Below are 17,511 nucleotides of genomic sequence, written 5' to 3'. Positions count from 1 at the left end.
CTCCTAAATCTTCTTTTCTGCCTGACAAACATCATTCATTCATTCATTCATTTGCCCATGCATCCATGCATCCATCAATAAGCATTTATTAAGTACCTAGAAATCAAAGTACCTAGAAATCAATCAAGTCCAACTCTCTTGGCCCTGAGGAATATGGAGATAAAAATGAAAACAGTCCCTGCCCTCCAGGAGCAAACATCTAAGGGTTTCTAAAGCACTGTGCTAGAAATAGGGACAGACCAAAACAAAAAACCACTTCCTGCCCCCAGAGCCTTATATTTGACTAGGGCACTGGGAGGAGAAGACTATATGCCCAGAGAAATAGACCCAAACTATAGAGGAAGTTTGAGGATTCACCAAAACCTCAGGGAACAGGACACCTGAACAGAGCCGGATTCTAAAAGGCGTGGGGTGGGGCGAAGGGAATCTATTGCCAGGTCCACGAGACAGTTTATGGGAAAAGATGGAGTGCTGTCCATGGGAAACGGTCAGGAATGCAGGGTTCAGGAGGGCAGAAGTTATTTGTAATCTGCCTAAAAGGATAGGTTGGAGCCAGATTATGACAGAAACCAAAGAAAAGAGGTCGCACTAGGGAATCCCAGAAGCTTCTTGAGCAGGTGATCCACTCTGAGACTGGAAAGGGAAGAGAAGGCAATTTGGAGGCTACTGGAATAATCCAGGTGAGAAACTCTTAAGAGCCTGAACTTGGGGAGCAGCTGTGTGAGTGGAGAGAAGATGCCAGAGATGTTGTGGCAGGAGAATTGACAGATATTCAATCGATATTAATACTTAGAATTTATATAGCACCTGCCATGTGCCTGGCACCATGCTAAAAGCTTTATAATTATTATCTCATTTGATCCTCACAATAATCCTGGTAAAGGAGCTCATTGTAGTAACTGCAATATTGTGGGACAATCAAATGTGAGACTTTGCTACTAACAACAATACAACAATCCAGAACAATTCTGAGACTCAGCAAGGCCCGAGTTCAAATCATACTTCAGAGACTTACTATTTGTGTGAACATGGAAAAATCCTTTAACCCCTCTTTGTCTCAGTTTCCTCAATGGAAACATGGGAATAATAACATCTACTGATCAGGGTTGTTGTTTTAAATTTTTTTAATTTTGATAACAAATTTCCACATAAGTTTCCCAAAATCATATGATCCACAGCATCTCGGTTCCTTCTTCCCTGCCCCCTTGAAGAGCTGACAAGCAATTCAATCTGGGTTATACATTTATTATCACGCAAAACATGTTTCCATGTTATTCATTTTTGTAAGTGAATAATCTCATAGGACCAAAACCCCAAATCATTTTCCCAAATAAACAAGTGAAAAATTATCTGCTTTCCTCTGCCTTCTGACTCCAGTTCTTTCCCTGGAGGTGGAGAGCATTCTTTGTCAGGCCTTCCTGACTCCAGCCTGCGTTCTCTAACCGCTGTATTAACCAGGACACCTTATGACTTGGCCTTGAGGCCCCTCTCTAACCTGAACTCCTTGGCACCATCCTTCCTATTTTTGCTTTTGGAGTAGAGGTTTTTATCATGGAACGAACAGAAATGAAAATTCCCAGGGCATCAGCTATAGTTCGCAGAAACTCTTCCAGGGCTGGAAAAAGATGTGGCTCTATGAGGACAGTCCCTGGGAAGAAAGACTTCTACTCCAGTTACATTGCTAAATCCTGAAGCAAGTCCATCAGGATTTCAGTGGGACTCGCTGAGTCCTGGATGCCCCGTGGTCACTAGATAACTATCTGCTTGAATGGGTCTCCTTAGTCAGGCAGCCACCGGCAGAGAAATGCTAGGGACATTGAGGCACGTGCCTCTGGAAATCTGGGTGTGAGACTTCTGCTTCTGAGAGCTAGCTGCGATTGGAATCACAATACTATGGGCACAGTTATTAATAAAGCACATAAAAGAAAAAATCGTCATTATCTCAGGCTGATCGGTACCTCAGAAATCATTGAGTCCCATAGTTCTTAACCTGGGTTTAAAAAAATGTATTTTGATTGAATGATTATGTTTATAATATAATAATAAATATAAAGTTTATAATATATAATATAGTATAAAATTATATTATAAATAATATAACATTGTGATAAATATATGTATTATCTCATGTATAATTATATTATAAATACAAATATTAAAATAATATATGTATAACATGATATAATAAAATAATAAATTGGAATCCTTTGTAATCATATTTTAGGTATTTAAAAATGTTGTTCTGAAAAGGGATCCATAATCCACACCAGACTGCCAAAGGGGTCAAAAGATACTAAAAGGGGAAGAACCTCCGATCCAGTCTACCCTCTTCATTTTACATCTAGCAGAGGGGTAATTGGAAAGGACTATGATCAAGAGTCCATCAAGGGTATCCGAAGAAATTACAGTCTGTATGGTGCAGGTAACAGAGACAATGAGAGGCAAGAGGTATTCTGCTTTCACAGTCACACCACCCTGAGTGAGCCCCATCTTGTCTGGTCTCAGTAGCTCAGCCGGGTTAGCCCTCATTAGTTCTTAAATTGGAGACCATTTTTTAAAAATCCTTACCTTCCATCTTAGCGTCAATAACTGTGTACTGGTTCCAAGGCCAAAGAGTGGTAAGGGCTAGGCAATGGGGGTAAGTGACTTGCCCAGGGTCAAACAGCTAGGAAGTATCTGAGGTCAGATTTGAACCCAGGAAACTCCCCCCCCCCCATCTCTGGGCCTGGCTCTCAATCCACTGAGCCACCCAGCTGCCCCTTGAAAGACTATTTAGAAATGCTGGGTGCTATAAGCTTCTTGGAATTCCTCTCCTCACCCTTTCTCCTAGGCAATGGCACCTTGCAACAGAAGCCCTTGGCACCATCCAGTGTTAACTGAGAGTATTAGTGTACTCTGTGTGTATGTCCACTCTTCACCCCAGTGCTGTGTGTATCTGTGGGAGAGGAAGCCCCAGGTTTATTGGGCAGATGCTTAGTTACTGCTATTCATGCTATTTGAGTAAAATGCCTTTGCCTTGAGCTACCTGTGTTTGCTGGCTAACAGGAGTAAAGGTCAATGATCTAATGGGGCCTGGAGAGCTAGATAGTTTTAGGAGTATGAACTCAAGGTCTTCATCCCTCTGGGGATCTGGCCTTCCAGCACAAGCTAGTAGGGTATCCAAGAGAGAGTTTTAGATGCAGATTGGGAAACCGAGGCCCCAAGAGGTTAAATGACACAGGACTAGAATTCATACTCAGGTCCTTTCATTCCCAATCCAGGCTTCTTCTCTTTTCTTTTATTCTTTTTTTTCCAGCCTCTTCTTACTCCACTTTGCTGTCTATCCAGGGAAGGCTTCCCAAAGGAAGTAGGACTTGAATTGGGCTTTGCATGATGGGTAGGATTTGAAAGGTGAAGAGGGAATGACCCATTCCACACAGGATCTAGGTCACTCCTTGGGAGGAAACAAACACCTCATAGACTACTGTGGACAGGATCCCAGCTGTTTTCCTAAAAACAGCAGCTGCATCCTCCTTTGGTCAATGTAACAAGAAGACCACATCTGGATCAGCCACTCTTTTCCCACCCATCCCCCTTTTCTCACCAACCTGGCAATAATATCCTGGAACTAGTTGTTGAATCAAAGGAAAGAAGTTTGAGTAAACATGTGGTTGTTTTCCCCAAATGCTCCCTACAGAATGTCACCCTGATTCTTGACCCCAAAGGAGAGAGAGGAAAAGAAGAGCCAGGATGGTGATGAGGGGAGAGGACTCCATGAACCCAGTAAGAAGATGATGTGGGGAGAAACAATGGGCTCTGGTCAACTGCTAGATGTTTCCTGTTAGCCTAAAGAATGATGGCATTACAGAAAATCAAAGTATCTAGAAAATAGAACGCCAAAGCTGAAAGGGCCCTTAGACAGTACCCATTCTAAGCAGCATGGCTGAAAGTCTTTTCACCTGTGACAAAAACAGGTGTGTGTGTGTGTCTGTGGTAGGAGGGTGTCACACAGAGGACAGTCAGGCATGGAGGGCAGGGGAATGGCAGTTCTAACTGGATAATCTGGGAACAGATAGAAAGGGTCTGCCCCTATGCCTAAGCCCCTCCCCATCCCCACAGGGGATGAGGATCAGCAGAGGACTACAAGATCTAAGGCTCAGGGGCTCCATATGGCCCTAGGAAAAATATGCTATCTCCAAATGTCCATGCCTGGAAAGCCCTCCAGATAAGCTCTAGCTCTGTTCACTCCAGATCTCTTATTTTACTGGGGGGAGGTGGGATCTGAGCCCTGAAAAGGGAAATGGCTCTTCCACTCATGCTAGTGGTCTTTAGTGGCTGATTCAGTACTAGAATGAGAGCTAGGTTTGGAGTCAGACTCATCTTCCAGTTGTTGGGAATAAAAAGAATGAATGTGTTCTTCTCTGGGTGGACACCCATCCTACACTGCCCCATGATCAAGGAATGAAAGTCTGCTTGACCTTGCAGAATAAGACCTCAAGGACATTTTGTTATTGCCACTGGCCCAGTGAGTTGGGAGATCTCTTATCTCACTTCAAGGATGAAAGCCATCAGGCTGTCCTACCTCACTATCTGCTCATACCTTTAGGAGCTAAAGGAGTCACTCCCGAGGACATGGTTACCTCCCCATCACCTTACCCCTCCCAAGTAGGAGCTCGTGATGAGCTCATGCCATATATCTTGCTGTTTTCTGACTGGGGTAGAATTCACAGGGTAGATTGTAAGTCTGTGCCCCCAGACTATTGAAGTTGGACAGAGCAGGTAGGGGGTCTCCCTTCAGGAACCTATATAACAGTGATGGTGAACCTATGGTACAGGTGCCAAAGATGGCATGCAGTGTGCTCCAGAGTTGTTACTAGAAAGGCAGAGGGACTTGGCCAGAGCTGCTCCCTTCTCCCTCTCCACCCTTCCTGATGACATTTTTTCACATCACTTCTCCTCTTCCCAACAGCCCAATGGGAGCATTTTCTCCCTCCCCTGTGTGGGGTAAAGTGGGGACAGGGCATGCCTGGTACTTGGTGTGGGGGGGAGAGCTGGGCACGGCACTCTTCTGGGGGGGGACCCAGTTTGTTTCTGCACCTGTGCATTGCATTTGCCATACCAGGGCATTTGCCCATTCTCATGAGAAAGAATAAAGCCTGCATCCTCTGCTCTCACTTCCTGATTCCAGGTTTGTAATTTGGGTGGGTGTTTTTTTTTTTATACCACTCACAGTTATTATTATTATTATTATTAAACCCTTAACTCCTGTGTGTTGGCTCCTAGGTGGAAGAGTGGTAAGGGTATGCAATGGGGGTCAAGTGACTTGCCCAGGGTCACACAGTTGGGAAGTGTCTGAGGTCAGATTTGAACCTAGGACCTCCCATCTCTAGGCCTGGCTCTCAATCCACTGAGCTGCCCAGCTGCCCCCCAATCACAGTTTTCCATTCTGGCCTCAGACACTTCCTAGCTGTGTGACCCTGATAAAGATGCTCAACCCTGTTTGCCTCAGTTCTCTTATCTGTGATATAGGCTGGAGAAGGAAATGGCAAGCCAGTCACGTATCCTTACCAAAGATACTGGAAATGAGGTCACAAAGAGTCAAAATCAATGAATAACCAAAGAATGTAAAGATGGAGGGAGAGAGAGAAGTCTGGAATGATACCGAAGTTCTGAATTTAGGTGTCTTGGAAGGATAGTGGTGAAAATAATCTTGAATCTGGAGTCAAAGGATTAGAGCCCAAATCCTGGCTCTGCCACTCACTGCCCCTTGACCCTCTGCAAGTGATTTCCTTTCCCTGGCTTTAGTTTCCTCATCTGTAAAATGAAGGGGTTGGCTAGACCAGGTGATCTCTAGGGATTCTTCCAGATCTAAATCCTATCATTACTATGAACTCAAAGGCATCTAGTCCAACCTGTAGCTAAGCAGGCAAGAATCCCCACTATAGCATCCCCCAAACTGGTGCTCCAGCATCCACTTCAAGTGATGGGGAGCTCACTACCTCTAAGAGGCAAGACCTCTTCAGTTTCTCAAAGCTCTGATTGTTAGGAAGTCTTCCCCTAGGCTGAGTACAAATCTGCCTCCCTATAACTTCCATCCATTGGTCCTACCCATTTCCTGCTCTCTCTCAGCTTCTGGGACCTTGGGGATCCGGGATCCGGATCCGGACCGGGGGCGTGGGCTAGGCTTAGATCAGTCCCTCCCAGTCACACACACACACACACACACACACACACACACACACACACACACACAATCACACACACACTCACACTCACACACCCCCTCCCAACCCTCCCCAGCCCACGTCCAGCTCGCCTTCCATTGGTCGCTTCGTAGGAAGCTCGGCCGGCGGTTGGCTGGCCCTGGATCTCGCCCCGCCCCTTCTGGACTGGGAAACTTTGGCTCGAATTCCCCTGCCTCCTCTCCCCTCCCCTCCTCCTCTCCCCTTTCCTTCCCTTTGCCCCCTTGGCCTCGGCCTCTGGGATCCAGGCAGTGCATGGGGCCCCGGGCCGGGCTGCAGGCGTCCGGCAGCCTCCGTACACGCTAGAGGCACGGGCTGGCCCAAGTGTCCCACTGCCGGGCGCGCTCCCCTTCCATCCCATCCTCATCCCCAGGTCCACGGCGTGGGCGCCCGGACCTGGGGCTCCGGGGCAGCGAGTGTCCCCCGAGCTCCTGGCGAGCCTCGGCGGCGGTGGCGTCATCGGCAGCGGTTCTCGGAGAGTCCGCGGAGCTCCGTGGAGGCGGACCTGCTGGCAGGTGAGCTCCCCTGCGTCCCCGGCGCCGAAGAAGGTGGAAGCAGCGGGGACCACCGAGTCACCAGAGCCCACGGTCAGGGTGGGAGCAGGAGAGACAGCCGGGCAGCCCGGGGTCTCCGACCCCCGTGGTGTCCTCCCGGATTTGGGGGGACATAGATTGGGCAGTCTGGGCTGCCTACTGCCTCCACCCTTCTCCGCTTTCCTCGCCCCTCTCTCAATCTCCACCTCTTTCGTCCATCTCGCTGCCTCGGTCTGTCTCCGCTCCGGGTCCCGCTGTCCATCCCTCCCCTCTCCTCCCCTCCCCTTGTCTTCTCTCGGTTCTGTTGCTCTTTGTGTTTCTTAGTCTCTCTGCCCAGGTGGGTTTCAGAGCTAGTCTCCCCGTCTCTTATCTTTGTCTCGGTTTCTGTCTAGCTTCCTCCCGCGTCCCCTTTTCTCTCACTGTCTGGTGGGCGCCTGGGCTGGGCTGGGCTGGGAGACGGGGCTGGGGGCTTTGACACGTCCTCCCTTCCTGGGTTTGCAGCGCGGCCGGCGTTGGTCCCTCGGACTCCAGGGTCCTTCTTTATCCCAAATCAGGAAAGTCAGGGATTGGATCTGGGGGACCCCAGGGCAGCACCCCAGCCTCTCTCCAGGCAGAGAATCCTCCTCTGAAGCCGACACACTCCGCCCCCCACCCCAAGGTCTGGTCCTGCCCCGCCTGAGCCTTGGGAAAGCTCCTACACGGTCCCAGGTATTTCCCTAGCTCTGCCCTCCACCCCAGACACACCCTGGGGCTAATTTGGGGGCTGGTCCGAAAAGGCAGACCTCTTCCCTCGGATTTGTGGGCGCCCCACCTGGTGCTCACGTGTTAAGTGCCCTTGGGGGAGGAAAAAAGTCACCAAATCGGAGAATGTTCGAACTGGTGGAGATCCCCAGACCGACTCGACCCGGGCCTTCGGGTTACCCAGACTCCTCCCTCTATCTTCTGCCTATGGGCCTCTGTCGGAGTAAATGAAGAGGTTGGGTGTTACCCAAGGTGGTCCGTGCTGGCGCGTGTAACAGACTTAAAGCCCAAGAGACTCCCCGCTTCTGCGGCTGGCCTGCCATCGGCTCCCAGCACACTCATTCCCTCTCATAATACACTATCTTCCATAATAAATGCAATAGACTTAATGAGCCAATGTGCTGTTTGAGGTGTGATGGGGTGAGGGTGTAGATTATTACTGTATGAGAAAACTGGGGAGGCTTCCTGGAAGATGTGGCTTGGCCATTTTGTAGCAGAGCCTTAAAATATAGGCACATGCTTAAAGCCACAGCTGAAGAGGAGAGAGAGGGCATTCCAGGAAGTCCAGAAAAGGTCCCCAGAGGGAGCCAAGGATGTTCAGGAGACAGTCACTAAAGTGGAGAGTATATGCATGAAAGAATAGAATAGGACAGAAAGCTGGAAAAGTCACAGTGGAGACAGGTTATGGAAGGCACTGAATGCCAGGCAAAGGAGATCACTTCACTGGTATCTGAGATACTGAAGTTCTTTGAGCAGAGGTGGACCAGAAAAAAATGATGGAAGAAAGTTTAGTCTGGCAGAACTTCGAAGGATGGATTTCAGGGAAGAGTGTGGAGATGAGATCACCTACTAGTAGGCTAGTGTTGGGATCTACTGGGAGGTGGGCAATGAGGGTACATACCAGCATAGTTGCAATAGGAATAGTTGGGGAAATGAAGGCCATTTTGGATTAGAGGCTTGAGCAGGGCTGTACCTTGATCTAGGAGGCCCTGCTATTGGAGGTCTAGTGCAGGAGGCTTCCCTGGGAGGTGGGGATTGGGGAGTAGAACTTGAGAATGGACAGGCAAGATTTGGAGAGGCTGAAAAGGAAGACGTAGAGGTAAAGGAGGAATTTATAAAGTACCTACTATGTGCCAGGTGCTTTGCTTAAATGTTTTACAACTATCTCATTTGATCCTTACCACAAGCCTGAGAAGGTAGTGTCATTCTCCCCATTTTACAATCAAGGAAACTGAGGCAAGTGATTTGCCCAGAGTCACACAGCTAGCATCTGAGCTAAGATTTGAATTCAGATCTTCCTGACTCCAGGCCTGAGGCTCTATCTATTTCACCACCTAGTTAGAAGAAAAGAGATGAGCAAAGACTTGAGGGAGGGCAAAATTCAAAGAGTTCTGGAAGTTCTGGGGTAGAGGAAGCTGCGGCTGCTAACCCAACCCGAATGAGGTCAAGGTGTCTCTCCCAGGCCTTCCTACCCAATTAATTGCCCTTGGGCAGGTCTCAGTTGCTGCCTTGACATCTCAGATATTAAATGGGTCCAAAGCTTAGCCATAGTAATTAGGGCCATTAGGGTGCTTTGAAGTTTCTTATAAAGTGGCTGGGGTGAAATGATGTGATGCCAATGGCTTGACTTCAGTGTCCTCCCTCTGAATTGTAGAAGGATGGCTTCCTCCTGGTGCCCCATCAGCCCAGCTCCCACCCCCACCCCGCCAACTTCACCCTCAGCACTGTCTCCCTAAGCCCAATGAGTTAATTAGCAACAGAGCTGGGGGCTGCCATCTCACTGTTGTCTCTACTCCTCCTGGCCTCCTGTGTTCTGACTCATTTCCTGCCTCAGCTCCTCCTTGTCGTCAGGGGCCAGGTGTGGCGAACCTGACGAACCTTCAAGCTGTTGCTTGTTGTGGGCAGAGCCTGAGTTGGTGTCTTCACCTAACAACCCTCTGGGGCCCAGGGATGGGTGTAGTGGCTTTGTAGGGCCCCATGGGTGAGCTCAGGAAACAACAGCCAATGATTGAGGCATCTGCTTAATGAATAACACACACATACTCCCAACACCCCTAATATAGCCAAGTCAATGAAGCCTGTGCTCCGGGGAATTCCCCTTTCTGAAAGAACCTAGAAGATTGAACAATGGCTTCTGAAGGGTTCCTTCCTTCCTCCCTTTTCTCCTTTCCCCCTCCCCACAAGCTCTGAGTTTCTTTATTTTGTTCCTGGTTTAGCTATAGGACCATAGAAAGTCAGACCTTGAAAAGAGCCTTAGAATAGAGAATATCAGAACTGGGAGGGTCCCTAGGGCACAGTGTCACAGGGTAGAACATGGAGTCCCCAATCTAGAAGGGGCCTTAGAAAACAGACAGCCAAAGTTAGGAGGGCCCGATGGGACACAATGTTAGAGCTGGAAAGAACCTTAGAATATATAGTACCAAAGCTGGAAGGGACTTTAAAACATAGAATGTCAGAATTGGAAGGAATCTTAAAATAGAGGATGTCAGAGTTGGGAGGGCCCGTAGGACACAATGCCAGAGCTAGAAGAGACCATAGAACAGTGATGGTGAACCTTTTAGAGATTGAGTGCAACCCTCACACCATATGTGAGTCACCCCCTTACCCCAGAAAAGGGAGGGAGGAAGCACTCCCATTGGACTGCAAGGCAAAAGGGCAGATGATGTGAGAAATGTCCTCAGGTGCACCTGGAGGGGGAAGGGAGCAGCCCCCTCTGGCATATTCCGGCACGCATGCCATAGGTTGGCCAATACAGCTTTAGAACATAAGACTATCAGAGAAAGGAGGGATCTTAGAACAGATAACATCAGAGCTGGGAAGGCCCTTAGAACACAATGTCAGAGCTGGAAAGAATTTTGGTACCCAGAATGTGAGAACTCAGCCCTTCAAGCTAAATGTCAATTTAGTTCCAGATTTTATAGATGAGGAAACTGAGTCCATAAAGGTGAAATGACCTATCTAAAGTCACATAGGGAATCACTGAACAAATGGGGACTAGGACACTGTTTTGGACATCTATCCTGACAGTGCTATATGCATTGTGAGAAGAAAGGAACTACCCCTCAGGGATAGTAGAGAGTCCAGAGTAGAGAGTCCAGGCTCATGTATGGGGGCAGGAAGAGCTAGGTTTGTCCCAGAGCCATTCAGGGTTGCAGCTGGCAGATGGCTGTCCTTCACCAACACCCAGGGAGCCCTAATTTTCAGGGGAAGGGAGAAAAGGCATAAAAAAAGAAAGTGCCCCCTTTTCTTTGCAAGGTATCTGAGAGGGCTGGGAAATCCTTTCAAATATTTTTCCCGGAAGAACCCCAGAGCCCATGCTCAGCATCCCTCCTCTTCCCTCTATACTTTCTTAAAGGTACAGCCTTTCCTTAGAGACTCACAATATCCTGGAGAAGTCATATCCCCATTTGACAGATGAGAAAACTGAATCCCAGAGAGAAGACTTGCCTACACAGAGTGAGTGGTAAAGTTGGAACTAGAACCTAGGCATCTTGGCTCCCATCCCAGCTCTCCTCATTCTGCCTCACTGACCACTGGGCATTGAGAAGCACATTCCTTAAATCCAGGGGGGCCAGTTGAAACACGACCTGGGGAGCCTTGGCCCTGGAGGCAAACTGCACCCCTTAGCCTGCTGGCTAAGATGCCGTCATCCCTAGGGCTTTTTTGAAAAATGAAAAGAGAGACCCTGCTGACTCGCAGCTCCTGGGCAGCCAATGAACAAACAGGAAATGCCCTGACACGTTGGGGAGCAGCTGGGAGATGTTGGAGGAGGGGCTGGCAAAGGTGTAACCGGGCCCCTGCCCGCCGTGCCCATGGCAACAAGAAAGAACAAATACCTGTTGCCTGGACAGGAGCTCCAAGAGCCATCCAAACATTAGGGCTGTTTCCTGATTGCCCCCCAGCAGGAGTTTCTCTCTCACCTGGGGTCCCCCACACTCGCTCTCTCCTCAGGGCCAGAGGTCTGGAACATTCCTCAGATGAGGGTTGAACTGTTTCTGGTGAGTGGGGGGTGTGTGTGTGTGTACTGTTAGACAGGAGAGACAGCGAGTGGATGGAACAGAGAGGACTCTGGGCTGGGACTCAGAGCACCTGAGTTCTACTCCTACCTCTTCTCTGGGCCTCTGTTTCCCTATCTGTAAAAGGGTTTGGACTAACCCCGGCGAGGCGGGCTGTGTGGGAGGGAGTCTTAATCTTCTTCTTGTGTCATAGACTACTTTGACCTGTCATCTGGTGAATCCTATGAACTCCTTAGAATCATGTTTTTAAATGCATGAAACAGAATATGTAAGATTACAAAGGAAACCAGTTATCTTGAAATAGTTCTCAAAATATTTTTTAAAACTTTATAAATCTCAGGTTAAGCACCCCTGGTCATTAAATGGTCTGCAAAGGCCCTTCCGGCTCTGGTGGTCTCTGTTCTACACTATTGTACATAGAGGTAAACTGAGGTACCAAAAAAGGTTACCCATTAAACCCGTGTGAGAGCCAGAATTAGAACTGGGGCTTCCTGACTCCTAGGCCAGCCTCTTCTGGGAAGGGAATGCTTTGCTTGTATTTTCTTGACTTCAAGGACTTTTCTGGGCTACGTATTTGCTTGCTCCCAACACTTCTCCCGGCTTCTGCCTGAAGTGCACTGACTCTACCATCCCAAGAGATTTTCACATACTTTCTGCCTGCGTAGAAATGGTTTGGTAGAAAGGGAGAAGGTGTAGAAGTGCCTGCTGGATCCACCTCAGAAACCGATGCAATTTAGATGAAAAGAGATTCTCTATGTTCTGTAAGGAATTCGAATCATCCTTCTGTGGGCAGCTGTGGGGGTAAGAGCCCTAATCCAAGAGAATAAAGTGAGTGGGAGGGAGGATGGCAAATGGATCCCATCCTGCTTCACTCAGGAGTCTAGAGTGGGTGTTCTCTGCTTCTTCTGAATGCTTAATAATTGCTTGAATTGAATTAGAGCCAAGGGTGGATAGAATAGACATTTATTAAGCACCTACTATGTGCCAGGCACTGTGCTAAGCACCTTACAAAGAATTTTGTGCTTAATCCTCACAACAACAGACCTGGGAGGTGTAGGCACTGTTATTATCCCCATTTTACGGCTGAGGAGACCAAGGTAAACCAAGATTAAGTGACTTGTGCAGGATCACAAAGCTAGGAAAATATCTGAGGCCAGTTTGAACTCAGGTCCTCCTGACTCTAGGTCCAGAGCTCTATCTACTGAGCTGCCCAGCTGCCTCTGGCTGTAGTTGGGTCCTTGGCCTCCCCTCATTGAATGTCCTTAAGCTGGCATTTATTCTTAGGAAGGTTTCTTTGGCCCAAATCAAGCTGATCAGTAGACTCTCAGGAGAGACCTTGGAGACTGGGGGAGGAGAGGGAGGAGGAGTCCAAGTCCTGTACCTTCCTCTACTCCACAGTGGGGTGCTGGTGGGGCACTAGGACATGTGTGAGCCTGAGTCTGGTCTGGCAGGACCCTTAGGGGGTTCTCCAGGGGGGTGCTGGTAAATGCTTAGCAAGCAGCTCTTTTGGGGGGGAATATGCCCACGCCACACAATTTAACCTGCATTATTAACATTTTCTCCATCATGTTCTTAAGTCTAGACAATCAAGAAAACAATAGAGCAAGCCCTGATTTGTGGTGTTTGCTGATTTCCAAGAAGTAAAAGCTTATACTACGAATTTAACTATGGGCCTGACCACCCCCTAGGATTCTTCACAATGGTCAGAGCTTGTCCTCTTGCCCTGGGAACGGGTGAGAGAAGCAGCAGAGATCCCCTCTGGCTTTTTCTGTATCTCTGAGCTGGGGAGTTGAGGGAGGGGGAAATGCCTTTTAAAGAGATGCCCCGCCTCCGTCATGATCAAAACCTCTCTTGGCGAGTTAGGCGTTCTCCTCAATGTGGTGTAGTGGAAAGGGCGATGGGCATGAGAAAGAAGGAACCTCAGTCCTATCTCTACTTGCCAAGTGACCTTGGATAGATCACTTAATCCCTGGGCTTTAGTCTCCTGATCTATAAAATGAGATGGTTGGGGGCAGCTAGGTGGTTTGGTGGAGAGAGAGCCAGGCTCAGAGATGAGAGGTCCTGGGTTCAAATTTGACCTCAGACACTTCCTAGCTGTGTGACTCTGGACAAGTCACTTAACCCCCACTGCCTAGCCCTTACTGTTCTGCCTTGGAACTGATAATTCATATCAATTCTAAGACAGAAGGTAAGTGTTAAAAAGAAAAAAAAAAAAAAGAAGAAAAAAAAGAATGAGAGGGTTGCCCTGGCAACAGTATCCTTATTTTCATTTCTATAGTGGCTCGCAAAGTGCTTCCAAGCATTATCTCCTGTGTGAGTTAGGTACTATTTTTTTTTTACTAGAGCTGTAATTTCATTATTAAAAAGGAACTCCCAGGAAATAAATTCTCTCCACCAATACAGGCTGGTACCTACTCTGCAATTATGGTCTTGGAGTTGTTTGAGGAACTGAGTGGTGCTATTATTCTTCCCATTTTACAGAGAGAAAACAGAGGCTCAGACAAAGCTAGTGTCTGTCCGAGTGCGATTTGAACCCTGGTTGTCTGTTAGCCATTCAGCCAGGCCACCTCTAGCCCTTCAAGTTCTGTTGCTCTGTGATTCCATAAGCTGGTCTGGTACTGGTATTAGAAGGGGGTGTCTGACTCTGAGGCAATTCAACTGGATTCTGCAAACGTAGACTGAGGGTCGACCTTGCTTCCCACTGGGGATACGAAGACTGGCATGCAATAATCCCTGATTTCAAGGAACAGCCAGGTAGCACAGTAGGTAGAGAGCCAGCCCTGATGTCGGGCAGACTGGATTCAAGTCTGGCCTCAGATACTTCTTAGCTATGTGACTCTGGGCAAGTCACTTAACCCTGATTGCCTAGCCCTTGCTGCTCTTCTGTCTTGTTACTAAGGCAGAAGGTAAGGGTTTGAAAAATAAAAAGACAGAAGAGAAGGGTTTAAAAAAGAGGCAGATGGTAAAGGGGGACAGAGAGAGAGAGAGAGAGAGAGAGAGAGAGAGAGAGAGAGAGAGAGAATGGGAGGTGTTTGAGGAGTACAAGGAAATAGGATAGATGGGGGCAAACAGATTTTGTCCAACAAGAATTCAAGGAGGAAGAAATCACTTTTAGCCACTGGGACCCAGAAAGGCTTCCTGGAGGAGGGGACACCAGAGCTGGGAAGAGAAATGTTTCAGTGGGCAGAGATGAGGACAGGGAAATGCACCTGTGCAAATAGAAAGAGGGGGCTAGCTCAGGATCAGACCGCGGTCCAGCTTGACCTCAGACCAGGCAGAGGGGCTCGGGGATGAGATGGGGGGGCAGTGGTCAAGCAGAATGGGGCTGGGCTTGTTAGGGTCATCTGACCCCACTGGACTGCCTTGGGCCCTTCTGAGCAAGGGACACACCCAGCACTGCTCTGCTGGCTTTGCCTCTTTTGGCCTTGATAGGAGCTCTTGTTGCCAAACTTCACCCACTTGTGGGGGAAGAGAAAGAAGACAGGGGCCGAGATGCCCTGGCAAGAGGAACCAGAGGTAGCCTTCATCGCTTGGGGCCAGACTATTTGGGAGAAGGGAGCAGCGGAGTGAATCTGATTGGCAGTAGTTCAAGGGACAGAGAAGTCAGAGAGCAGCCTAGCAGTGCCCTCTCTTCAGACCTCCCCCACCCCACTGAACCAACCCATTAATTATTTAGAGTCTTTGAATTACAGCATGAAATATTCATTAAAAGGGGGAGCAGGCTGCCTGCCCCTCTTGGGGGCAGGACAGAGATTGTCCCTTTGGCCCTATGGGTGGAGCCCTGAAACCTCTGATCCCTGACTTTGCCACTGACTTGTGGTATGAACTTAGGCAAGTCACCTCCCTCTCTAGACCTCAGTTTCCCCATCTACAAAATGAGGCAGTTGAACAAGAAGGACATAATAGAAATAGTCCTGGGCTTGGAGTTAGGAATCCACTAAGATCCCAATTTGACATGACTAGATTTCCGGGAGCCTCAGTTTCCCCATCTAAAAATGGGGATTGTCATGCTTGCAACCATCTCCCTCCCTGGAGTTTGTGAGGAAAGTGCTCTTAGTGCTATAGAAATGTGAGTTATTCTTTATTTATCCAGTGGCTTCCTACCCTAAAGCCTCCTCCTGGCATGGAGTGATTCTTAACCCAGAAAAGTCCACCACCCTGGAGAGGTTTCCTGCAGGGGATGCCCAGCAATGGCCTTTGAGCATTGGAGGATAAGGTTAGTTAAGTGCAAAGAGGCTCACCCCAGCCTGGGTATAAGGTGACAGATATTATGACCATCGTCATTCTCATGCACATTACCTAAAGGGGAGATGACCAAAGGAAACCCCAGATCCTTGAAACAATCCGATCTGTGGTGATTCAGACCCTGGGATCCCATCCTTCCTTTGGGGGAGGCCACCAGAGCCCACTCTACCCATCCTTTGCCATCCTTGTCCAAGTTCCTGCCCGGTTCTTCCAGTTGGAAGCCCTCCTGTCCTACCCCCTGGGCTGAAGGTCTTCCTTTTGGGGTCCTTCCGTTTTGTAGGCTGGCCTTGGTCTCCTTATCTGAAGCATAAAATGGCAGGGTTGGATGGAATCTGGGTGGCCAAACCCTACCCCCCACCCAGGGCAGCCCATTCCAGTAACTCTAATTATTAGGACTTTTTTAAAAAAAGTAAGTACCTTCCATCCTAGAATCAATACTATATACTGGTTCTAAGGCAGAAGAGCAGTAAGGGCTAGGCAACAGGGATCAAGTGACTTGCCCAGGGTCACACAGCTAGGAAGTGTCTGGGGCCATATTTGAACCCAGGACCTCCTGTCTCCAGGCCTGGCTCTATCTACTGTGCTACCGACCTACTTCCAGGATTTTTTTTTATATTGAGTTGAATGAAATGTGTCTTCCATTCATGGATCCACATTCTGTACTTTGAGGCTGAGTAGAACAAGTCTAATTTTTCTTCCACCTGGTCACCAGCCCTCTGAGAACTTCAAGATGGCACTCACATCCCCTCTCGATCTCTTCTTCTCCAGGCTAAACCCCTTCCTAAATTCCTTCAACTGAGCCTTATACTATCATCATCATAATCAGCAGCAGCAATCATAATCAACAGTGATAATAAAAACAACTGGAGATTACATAGTGCTTTGAAATTTGCAAAGCGATTTACATACATTATTTCATTTGAGCCTCACGTCTACCATTTAAGCTAGATACTTCATTTTACAGATGGGGAAACTGAGGCTCAGATCTAAGTAACTTGCCCATTGTCACACAGCTAGTCAGTGTCAGAGACTAGATTCTAACTTAGGTCTTGATGCTAACTAAAGCCAACTACCCTATTCATTATGCCACACACCCCCCTACCCCCTCTTCTGCCCTCCATCATCCTGGTCATCCTCTTGGACACTCTTCCATTTAGTAAGTTTTGCTGCTTTGTCAGATGTGGTCTGACGGGCCCAGGACATCTTCTGCAGGCCTGGATGCCATGCCTCTCTGGATGCTGTCCAAGATCACATTCGATTTTTCGGCCAGTGAATCATCCAACACATTGAGCCTGCTTTCCACTAAAATCCCCAGAACATTTTTTAGCCATCTCCCCCTCACCAGATATTTGTGAAGTTGATTTTTTTTAATCCAAGTGAGTTTCTTTGTAAGGAATCCAATTTATTGGTTACCCACAAAGGGTAATAGAGAGTGGTATAGTGGGCACAAGGAAACTGGAGCCTCCAATCTCTAATCCTTGATTTCTAGAAATCATAGGATTAGAGGCCTTTCCAGTGCTTATATTCTGTATTCTAAGACTGGGAGCTTCCTGAGCCTGGGAATTCCATCATGTTTTCTCTCGTCTCCCTCACAGCATAGCCATACAAACCCAAAGGGTCAGTCATACACACAGTAAGTAGGTTAGAGGGAGAGAGGAAGAAAGGAAGGAAGGAAGGAAGGAAGGAAGGAAGAAAGGAAAGAAGGAAGGAAGGAAGGAAGGAAGGGAGGGAGGGAGGGAGGGAGGGAGGAAGGAA

At 48.2% G+C, this 17,511-nt stretch overlaps 1 protein-coding gene across 1 annotated transcript in view; it reads left to right on the top strand.

The window, feature by feature from the left end:
- Positions 1 to 6,716: 6,716 nt before the first annotated feature.
- The window catches only part of TNFAIP8L1 (TNF alpha induced protein 8 like 1), a 36,091-nt gene continuing 25,296 nt past the window's right edge, over positions 6,717 to 17,511 (top strand). Inside the window, exon 1 of the mRNA XM_044671021.1 lies at positions 6,717 to 6,736. The gene's annotated coding sequence lies outside the window, so the exon portion shown is untranslated. The remainder of the gene's footprint in view (positions 6,737 to 17,511) is intronic.

The sequence above is a fragment of the Gracilinanus agilis genome, chromosome 1 (genome assembly GCF_016433145.1).
Source record: "Gracilinanus agilis isolate LMUSP501 chromosome 1, AgileGrace, whole genome shotgun sequence".
NCBI classification, from domain to species: Eukaryota; Metazoa; Chordata; class Mammalia; order Didelphimorphia; family Didelphidae; genus Gracilinanus; species Gracilinanus agilis.
This window is presented reverse-complemented; position numbering and strand designations above follow the sequence as displayed.